The sequence below is a fragment of the Drosophila melanogaster genome, chromosome 3R, assembly GCF_000001215.4.
Source record: "Drosophila melanogaster chromosome 3R".
Classification (NCBI taxonomy): domain Eukaryota; kingdom Metazoa; phylum Arthropoda; class Insecta; order Diptera; family Drosophilidae; genus Drosophila; species Drosophila melanogaster.
In genome coordinates, this window is record NT_033777.3 from 16,950,050 (window position 1) to 16,962,469 (window position 12,420).

General features: G+C 40.6%; 1 protein-coding gene and 1 long non-coding RNA gene across 5 annotated transcripts in view; one reads left to right on the top strand and one right to left on the bottom strand.

The window, feature by feature from the left end:
• Abd-B (Abdominal B) overlaps positions 1-12,420 on the bottom strand; it is a 45,025-nt gene that overhangs the window by 22,838 nt on the left and 9,767 nt on the right. Inside the window, exon 1 of one of the 4 annotated variants that reach the window (NM_142320.2) lies at positions 9,923-10,232. The exons of the other annotated variants lie outside the window; for them this stretch is intronic. The gene's annotated coding sequence lies outside the window, so the exon portion shown is untranslated. Of the gene's footprint in view, positions 1-9,922; positions 10,233-12,420 lie in introns of those variants that run through there. 4 annotated transcript variants of the gene reach the window in all.
• Positions 1,858-3,721, top strand: lncRNA:CR46267 (long non-coding RNA:CR46267). Its single transcript, NR_133409.1, has 2 exons — positions 1,858-1,920; positions 2,328-3,721. It is a non-coding gene; the product is annotated as a long non-coding RNA:CR46267 (long non-coding RNA).

Consider the following 12,420-nt stretch of genomic DNA (forward strand, 5'->3'; position numbering starts at 1 on the left):
CAGCAACAAGAACAGCAAAAACACCGAGCCCCATAAATCCTGATTATGGTCTCTGGATTTATTGCACGTGGCGGGCTGCCCAAAACACCGATCGCCCTTTTGCACGGAGGGTCTGTGGGATTTGTGGGATCCAAGGGGAGCCGGACATTTGTAGCTACAAATGTTCCCCCTTTCGCCGAATCAAAATGCACTCAAATCAAGTAAGACTGCCGTCCGTGGATAAACATCCAAGTTTTATTTATTGATATTGAATATTTTCTGGGCTCTGCACTATTATATTCACCATGTGACTATTTCCTCCGACATTTTAAATTAATTAAACCATTTAAAAAAATTTTATTAATCCACTTAGAATTTCAGTTGTAATCACCACAACTAAAATGTATTTTTACATAATAAAATTTATCTTACAAAATGGCGTAAAGAGATCAATGAAAAATGCGCATTTTTCAGCTGCCAAGTTCCACAAACAATCAATAAATAGCATTTACAATACCAATTATTGACTGCATTATTGCGTTTTCATTGCAGCCATCGGACCGGTAAACAAACTTGTTTCTTTGTCCAACTCTTGTAAATAAAGTCGAACATTGTTTATGGAAACATTTTTGGACAAATAAACAGGACCAGGTCGCTGAATGCAAATGAAACGATTTAATGTCTTTGGCGTTTTGGCCAGAGCTATACCATTTCTGGTTTATTTGCCTGCCGGCAGTGTGTTCACCTCCCGACTGGCTTCTGAACGAAAAAAAAAAAAACGAAGAAAAAGAAAACATAATATGGACAACTATGCTGAAAAACTATGGAGATGCAAAGGAAAGCCCAATGGTCGTTTGTATGGCACTCTGACTAATCAGGCAAACGGGCGACTGGGCCCAAATAAAAAGTGACACTTTTATAGGGCACTTCGGAATGCGCCGCGGGTTGTCCAGAAAGCACTCTGGACCATGGCCTACGCTATATGGCATAGTCTATAGTCTATGGTCGAGCATAACCAGACGCATTTGCATTTGCCGCCGTACTGGTGGACACGACATTCATTTGCATACATGCATGCATCTGCCAGATGCAAGCCAAAACATCCGCGGCCTAACGAGGCAGGGACAAAATGTAAAGGCGTTTTATGGATGCGCAGAGTCAGTGTCCGAAAAAAAATGAAACGAATAACTGAAAATTGTAGAACGGCCACCCTGCGAACTGTATCTGTATCTAATGGATGCGAGAGTATCTCGAAGGCGAGTATCTTGAAAGAATTAGGGCATGGACATGGGCATGGCCTGCACGCGCACCAAATCAAAATATGTATTTGTATATTTATACAACAGAAATGTCAAGCCCGGAGAGCCGTCCTCTGCCCCCGATTTTGCTCCCCGTCGAGCTCTATTTGCGTCCAGTTAACGCGACCGGGTCATAAAAAGAAAGCCGTCCGTGCGACGGCCCAAAAACGGTACAACTCTCGCCGCGAGCTGAGATTCAAATTTTCCGTTTAGCATCCCAGTTTCCCCTCTGAACAATTCGTTTTATGATTTTATTGCATTTACGCATATTGCCCTCCGTTGTCGATGTCGAAGTCGATGCCCAACTGATTTATGGTGGCGACGGTTGGACGAACCGAGAACTGGAGAACCCTTTTCGCCCTTAGTCTCATTCCCAACCCAAAATTGTACCATGCTCGGCATATTCAAAACTCAAACAAAGCCGAAGAGACCGTGAACAATGAAATTAGAGCAACACATTGAGGGTGACTGGCGAGATAGAACGGGTCCATAGATATTGTACACAAAAGGATTGTTTGCTTATGTAACTTTCTAAAATATACTCCCACTGCTTGCTCTTTTTTGCTCCGGAGGCTGTTTCAGTTGTAAATTACACTGCACGAGGGGAAGTCAGTTTCTGGTGAGTTTTGAGAGTCAGTTTCTGGTGAGTTTTGAGAGAGTTAAAAAACTGAACAATTTTCAGATGTAATAAAACAAAAAGGTAAATAGTTAGTTACGCAGAAAGAAATCCTTATTACGCAGAAAGAAATCCTCATTACAAAATTAAGCTTTTTTATTAATATCATACAACAAACATATATTGTTATTTCTGTGTGGGATACCAAAAATTTTTATATATTTATTGAACCTTTCTCCATTCAAACGTTTTATTACATTTTTAAATAAGCATACTTACTTCATCTTACGATTTCTTTAAAGTCGATAACAATGTGATTGTCTAGACTTCAAAAACAAATTCCGTCTTAAATTTGTAAGGGGTTTTTATCGATTTAAGTAGTTAATAGCAGTACAACCGCCTCCCAGCAGCCCGTAATTATTTGTTTATTTCAGATTCGGCTGAGCTCAGCAAAACTATGTGCCAACTAATAACTACAAAAACTTCAAATGCCATCAAACCGAGGGCATGAAAAGTTTAAAGAAAAGATAACAAAATATAAAACTACCTCGACAACAACAGTCGATGAGGAGGAGGTCCGAGATTCGAGGACCGGCGAAGAAGCATAAAAAATTCAACGAAAACACTGGACAAGATGGGATGGTATAGGATTGGGAATGTGGTCGGGGTACTTCGAATGGAGTGGCTGCCCAACCTTCATGCCTATAAATCCATCGAAATAATGGATCGGATAAGAGGCGCGCATTCGAGATGAGTTCCAGTCGCGCCGTCAAGTGGGTTGAGTGCCCACACGATGGCCATTCCCATTCCCATTTCCATTGCCATTCGCATTGCCTGAGATACAGATACAGACGGTTGGGCAAATGAAAAGATTGAAAGATGGGGCGATGGAAAGACTGGCTGGAAAGAGGGGCCTCATCCTCAATCTTCGCTGAGCCACCGCAACGAATGGGCCAACGAGATGGGAAGGGGCTGCAAATGGGGCCGGCATTGGGTATATCTGGTATCTGGCATTATCTGTATCTCTCGGATACACTTGGCTTGGCCCAGCCCGGCCTGGCCGGTTCAACGTACGTTCCATGTGCAACGCCAGCGGAAATGGCAGCGACAAACCGAGAGGAAAATGGCAACAACTATGGCGCATCGAAAGTGGCTTTTAACCCCTGTTGCCCGACAGCCGCCATCTGGACCATATGCCGCCATCCCAAAACCTAATCCTAACGCACGAGCGTCGAAATCCCTAACCCACCACCCGAGCCAACCTCCTTTTTGGCCTCATCAAAAATTCCAAATACGTTTCAAATTTAATATGTGCATTTATCCCGGTCGCCGGATCGCAGTTTCCCCACTGATTGCGAGTGGTGTTCGCTTCACTCCTTGGCGCTCCTTTATGGGGCTTAAATATGTATAACCCGGGGGCTCCGTACGTGTCTGCGTTATACGTAATATTTCGACTAAAAATTCACGCCCTGCGTTATTCTATCAACACCTCCGCATTGTTGTTGTAGTGTTCACCCCTTCCCGCGGCTGGAAAAACGATGGCGGCCTCGCATACGAAATGAGATTTGTGGCAGCCCAGCACGAAGTTTTCGGAGTTTGGGCCCCAGGATTTTCTGGCGGGGATGCGGTGCAATGGGGATTACGGATAAGACCCGGACCGGGCTTACGTGTCAGCTGTGTGGCTGTACACGCTGGCATAAATACATATTTCATATGTATTTCGTGCATATTTCGTTATTCATGCTCGTAAACTAACCGAGCTCGGCTTCAGGTGCATTTTACAAAGTCATTAGCCCAGTAATAACCATATTGATGTGAAGTCTTGTTTATTTTTATTTAATCATATGTCAAACATGAATAGAGTTGAGAAATTCAATTGATTGAAATAATCGCTGATAAGCAAATCAATTACTTGTATATCAAACTGGGTTTCTCAATTCGAAACATTTTTCCATTTTTTAAATAATAAAAAAAACGAAATAATGTATGCCTTTAGGTCAATCTTGTATATTCTACGTCCTTTTGATGCAATAATGTATTAATGAAAATATAAAAATGCATATGTACACAATGATACATAGAAATTATCTAGGATAGTACTCGACAACTTATTTGGTTTTATATTATAAAAGCAAATTTCTTAGTTCGTGGGAGTTATATTAAAAATAATATATATACTTCTTTTATATCCTTCCTAGTGTTAAATGAGAAAATAAATTTAAAAAATATAAATTTTCCCACACTTGTGTCCCTTGGAAACGTAAAGCTCATTAAACAGATATGTGTGAGTGGGTGGCTGACTGGAAATTGGGATTTCCTTTCACATGCCACATTGAAATATATGCGAAATGCAGATGAGCCTTGATTTCAATATTCAATTTTAGCCAACGGCAGAGTAAAACTTGACATTTTGAGTGCCGCCGGCAAGCGAAAAACCGAAAACCGAACAAAGACCACAAAAACAAAAAAAAAAAAAAAACCAAAAAAACAGAATTATAGTTCGTGTAATGAAGTTATTACGAGTCTTAATGTTGAAATTTATGCGCGGCCATTAAAAATCGAAAGACACGTTTTTCGAATATTTTAGCTTTGGCCGTCGCTGTTGCCGTCGCATAAATTAGGCGACGTGACTTGTTTGCGCCGCCCGATAACGAACCCGCTTGTAGGCCCCTCCACACCTCCATCCCTGAACTCCCTACCCAACTCCGCTGGAGGAGTGGCCGATATCGGCCATGATATGGCTGGATCTCTGGATGAATTTACAATGCAAATGCGCTGGCTCAGACTTAATCGAAATGCGCGCAAAATGGAGTCGAAGATGACACGTTCCAACGGAGTGCAGCATTTTGTGCAGGCTTCAAGAGAGCTGAACTTTGTTGCACGTTGGCGGAACATATTAATTGCATTTTATTGGCCTGCGACTGCCGACTGACTTTGAGCTCTGTGAGCCCGCGATTCTGATTCTGAATTGGAATCCGACTGCGGCTGTTTGCAATTTAATAACGCGCATTAAAATCACAGATTTATGGGCAACACGCAATCTGATTTCACGACTGCGACCTGCAATGACGATGGCTTGAAAACCGCACATTGGATTGGCCCGGAGCTTTTTTAGCCCACATGCATATGGATGAGATGGCATTTTCCAATGCTTTTCCTGCCATTTCCCCCTTCCGGCACTCCTTTTCGAACAGCTGTCGGGGGTTAGAGAGGCCATTAAACAAACGCCGAGATAATTAAAATATCTGAAAGGCCTTCCTCGTCTTCGGGAAATTATTCGCTGCAAAACGGCGTTTTGGCCAAAATTCATTAAAACATTTTAATTGCCGCCATTTTGTGACTGGGCCGGCAACTTTTGTTTCAAATTATTCGCATTCCAGTTCAGATTCCTCGAAAATGAAACACAATTTCGAAACCCTTTTTGCCCGTTCCCCCTACGTAATCACTCTGACACGCAACCCACCCAGCAACATCAACCAAGTCGATTTTAATTCCGATACCCAACAGAAGTATCCTTTCCCCCGGCGAACACGCAATTTAAAACAGGCCTCACGCATCTCCCAACCACACGGACACACCCCATTCGCCAGGGGTTCGTCCTGTGGAGTTGGAGTTGAAGTCGGAGTATTTTCGAAATGGGATTCAAGTGCGAAATGGCCAAGGACTCCCCCGCCATCCATCATTCTTGCTTCGCAGTCGCGGCCCCCCGTTCGATTGCGTAACTTTTCCTCTGCGTAAATGTGTAATTTCCCCAGCCGCCGCACTCTAAATTTAGTTAATGAACATTGTCGCTGTTGCGTTTGCAGGAAGGGAAAAACCGGGAAAACTCCCTGTCCCTGGACCTGAAACTCAAACTCAAATTGTGGAAACAGCCCCCTGAAAACTCTGAGATGGATGTTATGTATGTATCCGACTGACATGGAAACACTCACGCACGCACATTTTTGAAAGTAAACAAAATTAGACATGATTATGTTTGTGCCGGGGGACATAAAATAAATTGGCTCCCAACTAATCCCGTCGTGCACGTGGAGTTGACTTTCTTGGGTTTTCTCTTTTGGTCTACGAGGATTTGGAGGGTAATGTTAAAAGTTTCCTCTCGTTGCGGACAAGTTAAAAATTGAAAAGATATAAGAATGAATATAGCAAATAAAATTGAAGTTTTAAAGAAAGTACTGAAATACATATACATACATGTTGTTTAAAAAAATCCGTTTGGTTTGCAGTTAGTATTCAGTTCTCAATATGAATAATTGTTTATATTCATTTTTTGTTTTCCCGCAATAACTTAAGAACAATCATAATAATAGTGTTAGTTGCTCAATAAACTACAGATTTATTACAAAATAAAAAATGTATTAAGCTTAAACTTTTCGTAATTAAATTAATTACAACAATTAATTACTACCGATGTAAACACAAGATAGGACTTAAAATTAGCATAATGTGATTTAATTAGATCCATTACAATGCAATAAAATAAAATGCTGAACTTTCAATGCAGCTAAACAAATTGACGTTATATTTTTAAGTGCTTAAATTTATTTTCTACAATAGAATAGATATTTGTTGGCATAAAAGAAGCAAAACACAAGATTCGGCAAAGGTGTGTGCCGCACATGTACAACTCTATAAATATTCATATGTGCGCGCTTCTAAGCATTTTCAGAACCCATCTGGCAGTGGGGAAAAGCCAATTTAATTTGGGACAGTAACGGGAGAACTTGGGATGGGGCACACATATAAGTGTCGATAATAATAATAATATGTAAGAGCTACTCAGGGTCGCAGCTACACCATATGGGCCCTGTTCCCGGCGGAAGTCGCGTTCGGCCAAATGTGGAGCAAATTCTGGCGATTCTGTCCCTTCCACAGAATTGAGGAACTTGTGCCGGCCGCGTTTTCCCAGGGAATTCAGTTGGCGGCAAATGGAATTGCGAATGGATATGGAAATATTTGCGATCGGGTGCCCCATAGTTGTTACGTTGCTATGCCAGAGAAGTTCTCGGAAGACGAATTTCATCTGTACGTGCACTGGCAGTTTCCCTTTTCATGCTCGTACCCATTCCCATTCCCATTCTCAGTCTTGTAGCTACATGCTTGGGTGACTCCGGCTTCCTTCCTCCGCAGAAACACGATTTCAAAGGCATTTCAATGGGACAACACGTCCCGCGGGGACCAACGAGTCAACTCTCGAACAATTGCACTCCAAATTGTCCAAAGATAAGAGCCAACAACTGGCACTCGAGAATGGGGATGGGTATGGGTATGGGGAAATGGTTGTTGTCAAGCGACTATGACTCCACCCCCGCCAGCCATTCTAGACCGACATCTTCATATCTGCCTTGCAACATCTATTAATTACACATGTTCTATAGCTTATCAATCAAAAAAGGAAATTTTGTAATTCCTAAATGAGAACTTGCTTTAATTTCGGAATTCCTAAATGAGAACATGCTTTAATTTCGGAATTCCTAAATGAGAACTGGCTTTATATTCTGTATTTAGATTTAAAAAATAGGCTAAATAATGTATATTTCATATTTCAAAGGTCAGTCAATTATCTTGGATTTTTCGAGCTCGAATTTAATGATGGCACTTACATTTATGGTGCTTTCATCTTGATTTAAATGTCAACTTTAGCCCAGTAATTGGTTAAGCCGTATATTTCGTCTCTTAAATTAAGCATTAACACACAAACATGACATTAATTTCTTATTTAAAGGTTAAGCTAGTGAACCCAAAATGATGTGTAGAAAACCCCAGCAATAACAGCAAAATCTGAACTAAACTTAATAGGTTCATATTTTAATTTAAAATGTTTGAAATTAGTGATTAAAAAATGACATTTTCCCAAATCTTTGAACAATTTTAACAACTGATTTATTATTTTATGTTATTTATTTTGTATGTTTTTTGTGTCTTAAGTAATCGAAATGTTACTAAGAAATATAACGCACTCTGTTGCCGATTCGGCGCACTAAAAGGATAGCTCCCAATTCACAAACCTAAGCCCGTATACAGCTCCCCTACCGGGGAAGAGACGAACTACCAGCATTTTAACTGCCATGACTCGGTTATCTCCGAATATAAGAATACGCGTCTTATACGCACACTCCGTCGTAACGGGTTTGAGGTACACTCTTAAAAATGTAACCTTTGAATAAAGTTCTCTATATAGCAATAATAATATATAGAAAATAAAATAAATAAATCTCTCAATCAACGTATTTAGAAAAAAAATCAAAGCATAGCACACCTTACATTTTAATTGATAAAATAAAAAAAACACAATCACCCCATTATAATATATTAATTGACCAAGGATGACAGATTATTGATATTATTTATTGTCAACTAGCACTCTCATATTTCCAAGAGCACACCTTTAAGACACACTTAGAAAAGTCGAATTCAATTGAGTATATAATTATAAAAAAAATTAAAATATATATTGTCATATAGATATGTATATATTTGATTTTTACTTAGTGCACCACCGTTTTTCACTGTGCACAGTGCAAGTATGGACACACCCCCGATGGTAAAAGCCACGGCTCGAAGCGGACCATCATGGCCGCCGTTCGTGTGAGAGATTGGTCGTTATGGCCGACGCCGCTTAGCGGATTGTATACTATTTTATAGTACGCATGTCGGGGGCAGGACCCAAATTTTAAACCGGCTATTTGACTGCGTTTTAATCAACTCGGGGTTTTTATGAGCAGCTAGCCGAACCGTAAATGCCGGGCCACCTTGCCGCGATTAAGGGATATTTATGAAATTATGGCCGCAATTACGTTACCACAATGGCTTAGAGGTGAGGTAGCCAAGTGTAGAACGCCAAAGCCACACGCAACTTCGATGGCCATTCCCCGTTTGATGGCTTGTGATGGTTCTTGCTGCCTGACGACTGTGACTGGCGCTAATGACTTTAGTACCTCCCATAAATCCACACAAACAGAACGGCATTCATTGAGCGGTTGCGCTATTAAGTGCGCCATCAACGATGGCGCTCAATTGAGGAGATTCCTCCATAAAACGGCCAAACGGCAGAAAGGCAGGAGTTCTGCTCTTGCCGGGTCGGAATGCACTTAACACCTGATCGGTAATGAAGTCCGGTCACTGTGGTTATGTGTGGGTGCTATTTTTGGTTAGTTTAGTAGGCATTTCCGAATTGGAAATCCGATGGCGGAACACGTGTAGCCCTTGGCCCTGCCATTAAAAAGATTTATGAAATCGCAGTATTTCCTTTCAATTTGTGTATTCGAAATCATAATCCAATAGTGCTGCGGATTTCAAAACTGTTTCCACGCAATAAAAACTTATCAGCTAGACATTTAACAAGATTATTAGTTTTAAAGATTGAGTAATTAGCTTTATGTACATAATCAGCATCTATAGAGTACTCAGAATTTTTTGGTCAGGTTGAGTCTTGAAACTTTTTAATTCGAAATAGAGGAAACACTCTTTTAGGCAATGTCAATTTATTATGTATAAGTATTTTAATGTTATTCGTAAAGGCAAAAGTGACTAATTACGTTATAGGTTCTTAATAAAATGAGAAATAAAACATTTGGGGCGCGTTAAAATTTTTATTATTTCTTCTAATTTCTTCTAATTTTTTACACAAAAATCTAATGTTTTTTCTCAAGGAACCTTATTTTTTTTAACACTGTTAGAGGTTTCAAACGAAAATGTTTTTCAAATGGCGTTCTACAAAATATTACTATTTTACCACACAATACGATTATTAAGGAGCATTGCAGCATTGCATTAAGAAATGTTAGAATTGATGTTCTTTCTCCATTCGAAACTGAACCCATTTTAAAATTTTAAGAACATGCGTCTTGGTCATTATTCAATATTTCGCACAAGAACAGCAATGAGTGATGAATGTTTTGGAAAACCTTGAACACTTAACACCTTGTTTCTGAATGGCCTTGCCGCAGTTGCAATAGTTGCTCGAATTGGACACACCTCTCACGTCTGGCGATTTAAATAATGATGGACTGGTGTTCTTGGCACTTACGTGAGTTTATATGACAGATATGTTTCTGCTCAAATCTGCGGTTTCTGGTTAGTTTTGTTGAACGAATAGCGCCGGCGGTTTGCAGAGGTTTGTTTCGCGAAATGGCTGCTTCATGTTTACACGCGCACACCTTTAGACGGTAAAATATCAGTTTGAAAAGGGGGGGCCTTTGGTAATTGCGAGGGGAGCTTAATAACTTGGCCGCTTGGCTATTGATTTGTTGTTTTCGTGGCGCTGTTTCGATTGCTCCGCGCGCTGCGGTCCGCTCTACACTAACAAGAAGTTTACGACCAAATGCCATAAAATGCGATGTAAAAAGTCGACGAGGCTGGAAAATGTGTTTTCCGTTGGACCCCCATTCCACCATCCCCTCTTTCAGTCATCTCGCTCGCACTCGTGCGCATGCCCGCAGGCCCTCTCCGTCGCACACACGCACACCAGTGCGTCGTGTGTATCTGTGAGTGCCAGCGTGCAACTGTATTCGTACACGTTTTGTATCTGTATCTGCTGGTGCGCCTGCCATGTGTATCTTTTTGCTGTTGTGTATCTCTAAAATAAAATAAACCATCCCTCGTCTGCCTTCCATTCTCATTCGCAGCCATTTTATTGCTCTCTCGCTTTGTCTCCTCTCCTTTGTCCGTCTTCCTTTGCCATCTCCACTACCCGGACAAAAGAAGAATGGGAAAAACTACAAGAATTTCTAATCAGCAAAGTCTTTCAGCATTTTAAATGCCAGGGATATACTCGTACATATCTGTGGTATTGTCTCGTTCGAAAGCCTTTGGGATGCTCTTTGGAATTACAGTTTCGGACTTAAGATTCTTGGGAAGTTCGTTCTATTGCAAAAGTCATTTAACCTGCAGCATTATGCTCGGGTGTTCATCCCACAATTGGCTTTTATTTTTAGAGCGGAATTATTTAAGGTGGCTTCACCACAATTAAAGCACAGAAATTTTATTTTTCTGACATTTATGTTGCAAACATTATTTTGCAAAGTCGAGATATACATAGAGGTACCGTTAAAAGGTAAAGAGGCACCTAATTTGCTGTGTTCCTATTAATACTATTTAAAGCCAGATCAAATTAGATTTTTTCGGAATGAAAATGTTAAACTTTCCAATTTATTTTAAAATTAAATTAAATGATCACTTTTTTTCCTTCTTCGGCGGAAGTAATAGTCGTTCCTCATGTTCTTGACATTGGATTCAATATAATTGTAAATATATATCTAAAGTATGCTTGTCTTCTATTTGGCTGAACTTAATAACGAAAACATGTCACTTAGGCCCATGTAAAAATGCAATCAACAGACTAAACTGTTTCCCAACTGAAATGGATATTACAATTTTGTCCACACAAGCACGTGTGTGTATCTCACATTAGATCCCCGAACATATTACAAGATGGTGTAACTTTTGGGACTTGCAGGCGACATTACTTCGGCTGAATGCTAATGCAGATTCCCTTCCAATGCGCGCGAGGGTTGCGATTTTAATGGCTTTCCCTTTCTCCCTTTTACGAGCCACGGAAGCGGAAGCAGAAGCCGAACCCAGAGCAGGAGCATCACCCCCAAAACCCAAAAAAATACGTAAAGTCCCCAAGCGAAGCCCAAATGCTCGGAGCCCATTCCGCTTGTGTGGCCTTTTACGAGCTTAATTCGTTTGCCACCCCCAAAAAGTTGGGGGTGTGCAGCGCCATTTGCGGAGCAGCCCAACCCCCAAATACGGGGCCACAGCAGACCCATTATTATTTTACAAAATCCGAAAGTTAATCATGCCAAGGGCTTCTCTTGGCTTGCCTTTTCCTGCACGAAGAGAAATATCATTTTTGAGATACATTTTACATTTGTTAGAACCTTCGATTTATTAAAGAAATCTCAATATGTACGTATGTGTGGGAAGAATCTGCGGTAATTTAATATTACTGATACTACAACTTAGATAAATAATTCAAGAAAAATTATAGTTTAAATAAGCATCTTCTATACTATTCCTATATTATTTAGTGAAATATTTTCTGTGTGTAATGGACTATATTTTAGCTGCGGGATCTGCGCATTGCGGATGTGGCTCATGTTGCCGGGCAGTAAAAACCATTCATACTCCCTTTTCCAATCCGCCCAGTTGCCTGGATAAACAAAGTTTGGGATTAGAAATACCCCTCCATCGATGGGGGGACACAAATGCGAATCTGTTGGCATTATTTCCGGGACAATTAAAAATTCCAAATGCCCCGCAATCGGACTCTGAGATGTGGAGCGCCGCTTGGGGTAGCGGCCATCTTTATGATTCAATTTATCTTTTTATCAATTTGCTGGTCACTCGCTGTTGCTGGTGGTCCGCCATCCAATTTCAATTTAACGAGTACTTAATTTGAGCAAGTGTTTGCTTGGCTGTAAATATTTATGGCCATCGTATGTGCTCATTTGGCCCACTCGTCCGTCGGCTATCTCCCTCTATCTATCTGAATGCGGAGCGTTCCATAACTTTATTGTTTTA